This window comes from Hyperolius riggenbachi, chromosome 1, assembly GCF_040937935.1.
Source record: "Hyperolius riggenbachi isolate aHypRig1 chromosome 1, aHypRig1.pri, whole genome shotgun sequence".
NCBI classification, from domain to species: Eukaryota; Metazoa; Chordata; class Amphibia; order Anura; family Hyperoliidae; genus Hyperolius; species Hyperolius riggenbachi.
Window position 1 is genome coordinate 442098943 of NC_090646.1, and position 13486 is coordinate 442112428.

The 13486-nt window shown below is 43.8% G+C and overlaps 1 protein-coding gene across 1 annotated transcript in view; it reads right to left on the minus strand.

The window, feature by feature from the left end:
* The window catches only part of REC8 (REC8 meiotic recombination protein), a 77448-nt gene that overhangs the window by 16522 nt on the left and 47440 nt on the right, over positions 1-13486 (minus strand). The gene's annotated exons all lie outside the window — the stretch shown is intronic.

Sequence of the window (13486 nt, forward strand, 5' to 3'; positions counted from 1 at the left end):
ACAAAGATTTGAGGAGAAAGGTTATGGGGCACATGATTTGGAGAGGGAAATTGGGGAGGTAAGGGATAGAAATAGATTAGAACTAATTAATGGGCAAAAAAATCGGGATAATCTTAACAAATACGAGTGCTCGTCTATTACAGGTTATAGTGACCAGTATAAATGGTTACATAGTTACATAGTTACATAGTTATTTTGGTTGAAAAAAGACATACGTCCATCGAGTTCAACCAGTATAAAGTACAACACCAGCCTGTTCCCTCACATATCCCTGTTGATCCAGAGGAAGGCGAAAAAACCCTTACAAGGCATGGTCCAATTAGCCCCTAAAGGGAAAAATTCCTTCCCGACTCCAGATGGCAATCAGATAAAATCCCTGGATCAACATCATTAGGCATTACCTAGTAATTGTAGCCATGGATGTCTTTCAACGCAAGGAAAGCATCTAAGCCCCCTTTAAATGCAGGTATAGAGTTTGCCATAACGACTTCCTGTGGCAATGCATTCCACATCTTAATCACTCTTACTGTAAAGAACCCTTTCCTAAATAAATGGCTAAAACGTTTTTCCTCCATGCGCAGATCATGTCCTCTAGTCCTTTGAGAAGGCCTAGGGACAAAAAGCTTATCCGCCAAGGTATTATATTGCCCTCTGATGTATTTATACATGTTAATTAGATCCCCTCTAAGGCGTCTTTTCTCTAGACTAAATAAACCCAGTTTATGTAACCTTTCTCGATAAGTGAGACCTTCCATCCCACGCATCAATTTTGTTGCTCGTCTCTGCACCTGCTCTAAAACTGCAATATCTTTTTTGTAATGTGGTGCCCAGAACTGAATTCCATATTCCAGATGTGGCCTTACTAGAGAGTTAAACAGGGGCAATATTATGCTAGCATCTCGAGTTTTTATTTCCCTTTTAATGCATCCCAAAATTTTGTTAGCTTTAGCTGCAGCTGCTTGGCATTGAGTACGATTATTTAACTTGTTGTCAATGAGTACTCCTAAGTCCTTCTCCAAGTTTGATGTCCCCAACTGTATCCCATTTATTTTGTATGGTGCTAGACCATTAGTACGTCCAAAATGCATGACCTTACATTTGTCAACATTGAATTTCATCTGCCATGTATGTGCCCATATAGCCATCCTATCCAGATCCTGTTGCAATATGACACTATCTTCCTGAGAGTTAATGATTCTGCACAATTTTGTATCATCTGCAAAAATAGCAACATTGCTCACTACTGCATCTACTAGGTCATTAATAAATAAATTGAAGAGCACTGGACCCAGAACAGACCCCTGTGGGACCCCACTGCTAACAGTCTCCCATTTTGAGTATGATCCTTTGACCACAACTCTTTGTTTTCTGTCCATTAGCCAGTTCCCTATCCATGAACACAGACTCTTCCCCAGTCCTTGCATCCTCAACTTTTGCACCAGACTTTTGTGGGGAACAGTGTCGAAGGCCTTTGCAAAGTCCAAGTATATCACATCTACAGCATTCCCAATATCCATATTAGCATTCACTACCTCATAAAAGCTGAGCATGTTAGTCAAACAGGACCTGTCTTTAGTAAACCCATGTTGATGCTGAGAAATAAGATTATTTTCTACTATGAAGTCATGTATAGTATCTCTTAGTAACCCCTCAAATAGTTTGCATACAACTGATGTTAAACTTACAGGTCTATAATTTCCTGGATCAGATTTTTTGCCCTTTTTAAATAATGGGAAAACGTGGGCTGTACGCCAATCCACTGGGACTCTGCCAGTTGCAAGAGAGTCACAAAAGATAAGATAAAGGGGTTTATCTATAACTGAACTTAATTCCCTTAGGACCCGAGGATGCATGCCATCCGGGCCAGGTGCCTTGTCTATTTTTAATTTATTTAGTCTTGCCTTCACTTCTTCCTGCGTTAAGTATTTAATATTACAGTTAGAAGATTGAGACTCTTCCGCCTCTGTAGTTTGCAACAGTGCTGTTTCTTTTGTGAAGACAGAAGCAAAGAAAGCATTTAATAACTCTGCCTTACCTTGGTCATCCACCATTGAGTTCCCATCCTCATCCTTTAGGAGTCCTATACAGTCAACCTTTCTTTTTTTAGAGTTAATGTACTTGTAAAACTTTTTTGGGTTAGATTTGATATCCTTAGCGATTTGTTTTTCAGCTTCAATCTTTGCCTGCCTAATTTCTTTTTTACAATTTTTATTGCACTCCTTATAATTGCTTAGTGCAGCCTCTGTCCCCTCCTGTTTTAAGACCTTATAGGCATTCTTTTTCCTCTTCATTTTATCTTTAACCTTTCTATTCATCCATAGAGGCCTTTTTTTATTCCTAGACATTTTGTTTCCATATGGGATATACATACTACAGTATTGATTGAGTATAAGTTTAAAAGCTTGCCATTTCCCTTCAGTGTCTTCCCCTTGTAGTACATTATCCCAGTTCACCAAACTTAGTGCCTGCCTAATTTGAGTGAACTTTGCTTTTCTAAAGTTCATAGTTTTAGTGGTCCCGCTGCCCCGTGGCCTATCAGTCACCAGCTCAAACGTTATCATGTTGTGATCACTATTTCCCAAATGTTCTTGAACCTGCACATTTGATACATTATCTGGTCTATTAGAAATGATCAGATCCAGTAACGCATTCCCCCTAGTTGGTTCAGTTACCATTTGAGTCAAGTAATTGTCCTGTAGTGCTGCCAGAAATCTGCTGCTTTTACCAGAATGGGTAGCCTCAATACTCCAGTCAATGTCTGGAAAGTTGAAGTCGCCCATAATTATGACCTCATTTTTACCTGCAGCTTTTTCAATCTGCTGTAGTAATCGCAGTTCTGCAGCTTCATTAATAAGAGGTGGCCTGTAGCATACCCCAATAAGCAATTGGCAACTTTTATTTCCACCATGAATATTTACCCAAACGGACTCCACATCTTCGCAATCTTCCTCCATCTCATCGTTGAGGACAGCTGTAAGAGAATTCTTAACAAAGAGACAAACCCCTCCACCTTTTTTCCCTGTTCTATCCCTCCTAAACACATTGTATCCTTTTAAATTAGCTATCCAGTCATGGCTTTCATCCATCCATGTCTCTGTTATTCCCACAATGTCATAGCCTTTGTCATTCAGAATGAACTCTAGTTCGTCTATTTTATTTGCAAGGCTCCGAGCATTGGTTACCATGCACTTTATATTTTTACCACCACATTTACCAATTTTGTTTACATGAAATTGGCTACTTGAATTTTTACCAACCTCCTTAATCTTTACACTGTCCCCACCCCCCTCTCCACCCTCCATAATGATAGGTTCCCACTGTCTTTTTACCTCATCTTGTCTATGTATTGAGACTTTATCCTCCCGCCTCCCCCCAGATCCTAGTTTAAAATCTCCTCCAACCGTTTAGCCATCTTCTCCCCCAATGCAGCTGCACCCTCCCCATTAAGGTGCAGCCCATCCCTGCTGTAGAACCTGTAGCCGACTGCAAAGTCTGCCCAGTTCTCCAGGAACCCAAACCCTTCCTTCCTACACCAATTTCTCAGCCACTTATTTAACTCCCTAAGCTCCCTCTGTCTCTCAGATGTAGCACGTGGCACTGGCAGTATTTCAGAAAACACCACCTTGGAGGTCCTTGCTTTAAGTTTATCTCCAAGTACCTGAAAATCATTTTTGAGGACCTTCCATCTCCCACTAACTTTGTCATTGGTGCCAATGTGTACCATGACAGCCGGGTCTTCCCCAGCCCCACCCAGTAATCTGTCAATTCTTTCCGCTACATGCCGAACCCGAGCACCCGGGAGGCAACAGACTGTACGGCATTCGCGGTTTCTTCGACAGATTACCCTATCTGTGCGCCTAATAATTGAATCCCCTACCACCAGTACCTGTCTAGCCTTAGCTGCACTCCTATTCCCTTTCTCAATACAGCAGTCTGCCCCTTGGTTGCTAAGGAGCACATCCTGCTGCAGCATTGCTACTCCTGAATCATCCTCCCCAATATTACGCAAACAAGCATACTTATTAGTGAGGGACAACTCGGGACTAGCCTCCCTGCCACTTTTTCCCCTACCCCTTCTAACTGTGACCCAACTAGCGGCTGCCTCTGCTTCTTGGTCCGGCTGTACTCCACCCTCCTCATCTTCAACGGTTCCATCCAGTGTCTGGATCGTGAGATCCAAGCTCTTCTCCATGTTGTGTATGCTTCTCAGTGTTGCGAGATGCTTATTTAGCTCTGCGACTTCCGCCTCTAACTGAGCAACACGCACACACCCAGGGCAACAGTAAACACCCTCAATCCGCTGATCAAGGCATGCATACATGTTGCAGGATGTACACTGTACAGCATAGTCCAACATGATGACTTTTGTGTGCAAAATATAATATGGAAACATTGGGGGGTTTTAAAAACAGATCCTGTTCTAAGGGGTATCATACCGGAAAAACCGAAATTTATATATAGAAAAGCTAGAAATCTAAGAAATATGATAGCACCCAGCTGTGTGGACCCCCCCCCCCCCCCCAGGTCTAATTTGATCCCTAGGGATTGGCAGAGACCGGGTTTTGTCCCGTGTAGAACCTGCAAGGCTTGTCGGTAAGGTAGCCCTAAAAAGGTGGATAATTTTGTCTCTTTTAAAAACAAAATAAGGAGCGCAAGATGTACATTAAAAGTTTCCTATTTTATTATCAATAAAAAAGGTAGTATATAAATATATACCAGTATATTAGCAATTACATATGTTCCCACAGGTCTGCAATCTAATCAACCAGTGAGTTACACACATATAACACTCCACCATGTACTCATTAGGACACATACACGCTCATTAAGCACCCTCTGGTGACCCTTTTGGGGGAAAAAACGTTGTATGCATAAGTCTATAAAAAAATCTCCTTAAAAAACCCTTAAAAAAAGGGGAAAAGAGAAGGATGAATGTATAGATTTGCAGTTGCACTTCCAAAGCGAGAGTCACAATACAGTCAGTTCCTATATGGCTCCTCAAAGGATTTCCCCGTGCACAGGGACTTATTAACTGATGTGCCTCTCGTAGTGATCTTACGCTATATTGCAATAAATTTCCTCCGTGCAAGTCAATGGCCACAACAAGCCTCTGAGTTCAAAGAGGTTGCTTGCAAAATGCACCCCAAAGGCGGTAGGATCCACCCTACAGTTACTCACTTGTCCCCCTGTAGTATCTCTCCACAGGATCCGAGCGATGTCCGCACAGGGATCTGTTAGGGTACCGTAGCGTGTCCTCGCTCGCATATGCCGCCCGCAACACTCGCGGCTGCACTACAGATCTCCACGAGTCAGCTGGTTCAGGGTCTGACGTCACTTCCGTGCGTTCCGGCTCCTTCTACTTCCTGAACCTCTGCGCTCCGGCTGGCTGCGTTATTCTCAGAATCTTCCGCACACCACTAAGACACAGATGGTTACAAGTAGAATTCAAACAGCAAGATTCCAGTTGATTAAAGGGGCGCCCCACTCAATCAGTCATCGACATGTTTCGACATCTACGGATGTCTTTCTCAAGATGTTTGGAATAATGCTTGCCGGTGCCTCCTCTTCCTTTATAGTTGACAGATCCTCCCCTTGCTTCTCATTTAAAGTGGTAGTCCCCGATTAATTATAGTTTCCCTATCAATTGCGATTAATTATAGTTTCCCTATCAATATTACTGTTAATACTTTTTAACATAGGTGTCAGATACCAACACCTTTATGCAACCCCAGGGTCACCAGTCCCCCTCTAGAGGGGGACTGGTGACCCTGGGGTTGCATAAAGGTGTTGGTATCTGACACCTATGTGAAAAAGTATTAACAGTAATATTGATAGGGAAACTATAATTAATCGGGGACTACCACTTTAAATGAGAAGCAAGGGGAGGATCTGTCAACTATAAAGGAAGAGGAGGCACCGGCAAGCATTATTCCAAACATCTTGAGAAAGACATCCGTAGATGTCGAAACATGTCGATGACTGATTGAGTGGGGCGCCCCTTTAATCAACTGGAATCTTGCTGTTTGAATTCTACTTGTAACCATCTGTGTCTTAGTGGTGTGCGGAAGATTCTGAGAATAACGCAGCCAGCCGGAGCGCAGAGGTTCAGGAAGTAGAAGGAGCCGGAACGCACGGAAGTGACGTCAGACCCTGAACCAGCTGACTCGTGGAGATCTGTAGTGCAGCCGCGAGTGTTGCGGGCGGCATATGCGAGCGAGGACACGCTACGGTACCCTAACAGATCCCTGTGCGGACATCGCTCGGATCCTGTGGAGAGATACTACAGGGGGACAAGTGAGTAACTGTAGGGTGGATCCTACCGCCTTTGGGGTGCATTTTGCAAGCAACCTCTTTGAACTCAGAGGCTTGTTGTGGCCATTGACTTGCACGGAGGAAATTTATTGCAATATAGCGTAAGATCACTACGAGAGGCACATCAGTTAATAAGTCCCTGTGCACGGGGAAATCCTTTGAGGAGCCATATAGGAACTGACTGTATTGTGACTCTCGCTTTGGAAGTGCAACTGCAAATCTATACATTCATCCTTCTCTTTTCCCCTTTTTTTAAGGTTTTTTAAGGAGATTTTTTTATAGACTTATGCATACAACGTTTTTTCCCCCAAAAGGGTCGCCAGAGGGTGCTTTATGAGCGTGTATGTGTCCTAATGAGTACATGGTGGAGTGTTATATGTGTGTAACTCACTGGTTGATTAGATTGCAGACCTGTGGGAACATATGTAATTGCTAATATACTGGTATATATTTATATACTACCTTTTTTTATTGATAATAAAATAGGAAACTTTTAATGTACATCTTGCGCTCCTTATTTTGTTTTTAGATTGACTCACTTTTTTTAGTGGGGGAAGGAGGTACCCCCATAATATAAGGTAGCAGCAGGAAATAATTTATATCCCCCTATCCCGGTATTTGGGTACTTTTTAACATACAGCGCCCCTGAATCTGTTTTTTTAATTTTGTCTCTTTTGCTAATGGTAAAGCTTTTAAAATCAAACAGTTTATAACCTGTAATGATCGTTACGTGGTGTACCTGGCCTGGTGCCCCTGCGGGTGGCAATATGTGGGTCGTACCACACGCACCCTTAAGGAGCGCATGGGGGAACACACACGTAATGTTAAAAAAGGTTTTCAAAATCATAGTTTATCTGCACATTTTGGAGAAGAACATTCCTGTGATGCTAGTCTATTATCTTTTTGTGGCATATATAAATTGATTCCAAACTGGAGGGGATGTGATAGGTTAAAATCCATCTCCCAGGAGGAGACCAGATGGATTTATAATTTGGGTACTTTAACCCCTGGTGGGCTGAACATTGATGTGGATATTAAGTGTTTTTTGGGGGATTAGAACCCCCATATGTTAATTCCTATGGTCGTCAGGAAAAGTTTTAATATTTTGTATATTTGAATGTTATACTGTAAGCGGAGTTTCCTCTGTTGTGTTGGGCAAGGTTTTGTAATATTATTGACAGTTATGGGCTGTGGGGATATTGTTGTGGATGGTTCTCTTTTCTGCCGCCTGTATATATAAACCTTTTGATACGCCGCGCTGGGATTGATCTGCGTCCCCACTCGTAGGATGGAGTGGTGGAACGCTTCAGTGGAACGCAGCGGCGCCATCACTACATGTGAAGGGAACGTAGGTGTAGGAGGGGCTGCCGCGCGAGGCCTGACGATTGGCTCTCGTGGCGTGGGGAGGAGGGGAGCACTTGGGAGGGTGGAGAAAGGCGCCATGACGCTAAGGGAAGGTAGATTTGCATAAAAGGATGTTTCTCCGCACAGTTCCCCAGCCTCTGATGAGTCATTATGATGAAACATGTAAGGCGGGGTTACTGATGCGGAAGAAACAGCTGATCCACGTGGGCAGAGCGGCGTCCTGAGCAGTGGGGATAGCGGGAGTGCACACCGTATCGTACACAGCAGAGGGACTACAAGTGCCAGCCGGGGCCCAACAAAACGGGGGAGAGCCCGTATCAAACAAACTCTGTGCTTTTTTTAAAAGAAGGAAAATTGTAAGTGCAATCTTTTTCATATAAAAATAAACATCGCTGGTTTTACACTATGTGAGGCATTTGTTTTGAGGTAACAAGTGCATGGAAGTCGGCATCTAATGTGAAGGGGAAAGTATAGGAGAATCAGTTCCGGTGGTGACATACAGCAGTTCGGTGTGGTGGGGGACGGCCCGAAGTGTCCCAAAGCGCTGATAGACCTAATTGAGGTCTGTCTTTCTGGTGAGTGTCTGCACACCGGGTGATGGTGGAGGATAGATGAAGATAAGAAGTTATTATATTGTGATCCTCAGATGCGGACTCAGCGGTTGATGCCTCTTTATGCAAATTTAATCACATGAACTTGTTTGTGTAGCGCCATACCTTCTGTTTTAAGTGTATAAAGGTGTGACCAGAAGGGGCAGCTTCAACTTTTATTGCTGGACTCTATATTTTAGAACCTTGTATGTGTAAGGTGTAGCGCTAGACTCCTTATATGAACTATATACTGTATACATGCTCTGCTGTCCTTCTAAATTGTGGTATGTGGGTGAAACCATCCAAAAAGCATGCGACAGATTTCCTTAACATAAATATTTGGTACGTACTCCACGCAGTGGGCAACCATAGCAGAGAATTTGGGCATGTGGATACTGACCTGAATTCATGATCAAACTCTGACTTACATCGGTTTCTATAATTTCATGTTTCTCCACAGACATAATGTAATGACTTCCACTGAATATGGATACAGGAATGTGTCAACCTTGCACTGTCTGTACCTGACTGCTGTCAGATAAGTGCTACTGTATCTTTAACAATGCAATTTTCCTGTTTTGTTCATTTGTTTACTATGGTTACCATGGCAATTGTGATGTCACTTTCGGCTCGAGAATACATATATACTTGGTTTTTTAATTTATTAGCCATCTTGATAAAGGCTGAGGATCACTCGAAACTGTTGATGCATAAGCTGCACTGCTGAAGTCTGAGCTCAAAAGAGCATTGTGTGCTGCAAACTTTGTGTGTGTGTGTGTATATATATATATATATATATATATATATATATATATATATGTATATATATATGTATATATATATATATATATATATATATATATATATATATATATAATATTTATATTTATTAGCAGCTGGCCTTGGTGGGTACAGCGTGCCTTTCTACTGTTACGTACCAAAGATGGTGTTATCCTACCAGTAATGGAAAGCGTCTTACTTTTGCTGATGGCTAACACGGAACAATACTTTAGTGCATGGGTAAGGAACCTATGGCTTGGGAGCCAGATGTGGCTCTTTTGGTGGCTACTTCTGGCTCACAGACAAATCACTAGGGGTTGATTCACTAAGCTACACTGCTCAAGCGGCGCAGCTTAGTGTGGCAATGCAAGTAACATTTTCAAAGTAAGCACACCACTGCTGTAGCATGCACTACTAACTTACCTGCACTTCCCCCAAAACTAACAGCTGCTCCAATTGTCCCACTCTGGACCCTGTCAGGTCCAGTGACTTTGTAGAACAAGGTCCTCGTGGATCTCGTCCTACAAAGTGAATCAACCCCCAAGTCAGCTAGCTAATTGTACAAGCTCTGATAGTCGGTATTTCTCCTGTCTGGCTCTCTGGGAAATTGCTGATATTGCTGAAACCCAAGAGAAGCTGAAGACGTAGCTGACAGTAGCTGACACTTCCGCTGCCCGGCGGATCAACTGTATACATATCACCATGGCAACAGAGACGTGAGCCCTACTTCCTAGTTTGAAACATATTATATGGCTCTCGCAGAATTACATTTTAAAATATGTGGCGTTTATGGCTCTCTCAGCCAAAAAGGTTCCTGACCCCTGCTTTAGTGTTATGCTACAGGATTTATGCCAGAAAATAAACCAAAATGTTCATAAGAATTTAGTAGTAAACTTTGGCCTCCTTTCCATATTTGCTTAGTCAGTTTAAGAAGGGGGTGTGAGAAAACCTGTAGTATTTACCTTTGGATAATGGAAAAATGGATAGATTATGTATAATTTGGCATAGTCTGTTTCGGCGAGTTAACACGGACATTTCCTGAGCTGGAAATGTCTCATCATTTAGCTCTTGTCATTCAGCGCTGCCCATTCAAATAAATACCATTTAATGTTGCTCATGCAAACAGCCCAACATCTAGGCGATCCTGGAAGCAACGTGTAGCTTCCAGGATTGTTCCTCAATGTACCCCTGTGGGGGAGAAAAATGGCTCGAATGCTTGTCTGCATGCTTTTCAAGTGTGCAGTAACGCATTTACAGTAGAAAAGAGTGTGAAGCAGCACTAACTATAACTGCACAGACAAAGGCAGTGCAAATGTCCAGCCAGGACACATAAAAATAAATTCTGTGAGCACTAGTACACCTTTGTCTTCCGTTCACTGAAGGCTAGCCAGTCGTAAAAAGTTTGTGTACTCAAGTGATGCATGCACTGCCACTGATCAAAAAAGAAAAATTATAGTGCATTTTACTCTGGGACAAATGTACTTCGGACATGTCTGCACACACTTATTTACATTTTTTTTGTTGCAATATTGATCTATTTTACACCTATACTGTGTAAAATGAAATATAAAAAAATAGATTTTTTTTTTAAACTTATCTTTGGCTTCTTCCATCCCCCATAGTCTTTCAGGTCGCTCAGTGTCCTCGTGGTCCCCTCCCTTGTGCTACTATCCCCCTCAGAAAGATCTCCAATCAGTCTAGTAGCAGGCTACTGCACATGCACGATTTCCTCCGTGCACCTCCTCAACCGCGCTCCCATCGCCAGGAGCGATCTGCACATGCACGGTACGATTCTTTTGCAAGCCTTGCATGCGCAGAACACTCCTGGCGACGGGAGCATGAACGAGGGGGCACAAGGACAGGAGCACCTATGCACAGTAGCCTGTGACTAGACTAGTTGGAGATCTCTCTTAAGTTGGCCACTCACGATACAATAAAATGATCCGATTTTATGGCAATTCCATAAATATGATCGGATCTCCCCCCAAAAATTGAAACCTTTTTTTTTTTTTTTTTTTCATTTGACTGAAAAATCTGATCAGCTTTCCCGTTTTTTTTTTCCGATTTTTTTTTTATTGATCCAGAACGCTGGAAATGTTTCCTCAGTTTTTCTATAAAGATTGTATGGTGTGTTAAATTGTCAATTTATTAACCACTTCACAACGGAGGGGTTTTACCTCTGAAGCACCAGCGCAATTTGTACATTGCAGCGCTGCTTCCATTCATTTTTTACTGTGATATGATTGGTTATTGGGGACTGGGGTCCCCATAACCAATCATTGCACTGCAGAGCGGGGGTGTGTGCGCGCGCGCGCGGGTCGCGGGGGCGCGCGATCGCGCGCTACACGTTTGTTTACATTTATTTGTTATCAATGGAGACTGCTTCTGTTTGAAGCAGTCTCCATTGTGTCCGCAATCGGCGCGTCTAATTGGATTTAGGAACGCTTGTTCCTAACATCCAATTAGTCACCTGCTGTGCTGGCTGGCTGGAGTGTGCGCGCGAGGTCCCCGCCCACTCCCAGCCAGTAAACAAATAAGTGCGCCTTTCTCCGTCCCTGGGGGTGAAGCAGTGCGCAGAGGGACGGAGAAATTTAGCACTGGGGGGGTAAAGTGGTTAATATACACACCCTAGCAATTTTCTCCGAATTTCCAATCATTTTTATCATGATTGGGGAAAAACTGAACATAGGTGTGTTGTACATTGGTCATATTTTTGAAATATTACAGTCAGTCATAAAAATTGATTGCAATTATTGAATTCAACAGATATTTAAAAAATTGTATGGTGTGTGGCCACCTTTAGAGTAATAGCAGCACAATGGAGGGGACCCAGAAGACAGAGAGGCACCTGAAAGTCTCCGGGGGGCTGGAAGAAGCACCAGGTAAGTAAAAGCCAGCAAACAAAAAATACAGTTCAGGTGTGCTTTAAAAGACAACTGAAGGGGGAAGATTATGGAGGCTGCCATATTTATTTCCTCTTGAACAAAACCAGTTGGCTGCAGCAGTGTCTGAATCGCATCAGAAACAAGCATGCAGCTAATCTGTCAGGTCTGACAATAATGTCAGAAACACCTGACATGTCTATGGCTAAAAATATTGGAGGCAGAGAATGAAATATGAAATAAATATGGCAGCCTCCATATACCTGCCTCACCGCCACCGTGCCCTTGGTGGCGGTGAGGCAGCACTTACATCCATGCCCCCAGCATCACTCCTTCCCCCTCGCACCTCCTTCACCAGGTCGCAGCTCCTCTAATGGGAAAATGCAGACCTGTCCCCAGTGGGCAGGCTCCTGTATGAGTCTGTCTGGAACCATATCCAGGAAATCACTCCCTCTGCGCGTGGGCCCAGCAAGGGCCAGCGGAGAAGAGGATGTCGGGCTGGCGCCAGGGTGAGACTGCAGAGGAAAGGTCTGCGGTCAGCCATCCCCGCAATCCTTCTAGCAAACGTCCGTTCCCTCCCCAACAAGCTGGACGAACTGCAGCTCCTCATTGATAAGAGAGAACTCGGCAACAACACACCAGTTTTTTGCTTCACAGAAACGTGGCTCCACAACAACATCCCCGATAGCGCCCTTCATCTCCCAGGATTTAGCCTCATCCGAGCAGACCGCGACAGCACCCTCTCTGGGAAAAGGAAAGGTGGAGGTATCTGTTTTTACATCAGCCCCACCTGGTGCTCCAACACCTCCATACTCGCCAAAATATGCTCCCCGGAACTTGAGCTTCTCCTCATAAACTGCAGACCACAATACTCGCCCAGGGAGTTCTCTTCTTATGTCCTTGTTGGCGCATACATTCCCCCGGATGCTGATGTCAAATCTGCCCTGCGCATTCTCAGCGACACAGTCACGCAGTGGGAGACGTCCCTCCCGGACTCTCTGTTCATTATAATGGGGGATTTCAATAGGGCCAAGCTCTCCAACAAGAGCTACCACGCTTCCACCAGCATATTACCTGCCCCACCAGAAACACTAACACCCTTGATCACTGCTACACGGTCCTGAAAGGTGCATATAAGGCCGTTCCGTGGGCAGCACTAGGCTCATCCGATCACTGCCTCATCCACCTGATACCAACCTACAAGAGGCGCCTGGAAACTGCAAAACCAGTCCTGAAGTCCACCAAAGTATGGTCAAGTGAGGCTAAGCTACAACTTCAAGCCTGCTTCGACTGCACGGACTGGGAGGCCCTGGAATCACCAAACCTAGATGAGTGGGCGGACAACGTATCATCATATATTAGCTTCTGTGAGGACCAGTGTATACCAACAAAAACTTTTAAACTTTATCCAAATGACAAACCATGGTTCACCAAAAAACTACGACACCTGCGGTATTGCAAGGAAGCTGCACACAGGACTGGTAACCAGGAGCACTACAGGGAGGCAAAAAACAACCTGAACAAGGAACTGAGAGATGCCAAAAAGAGCTATGGGGA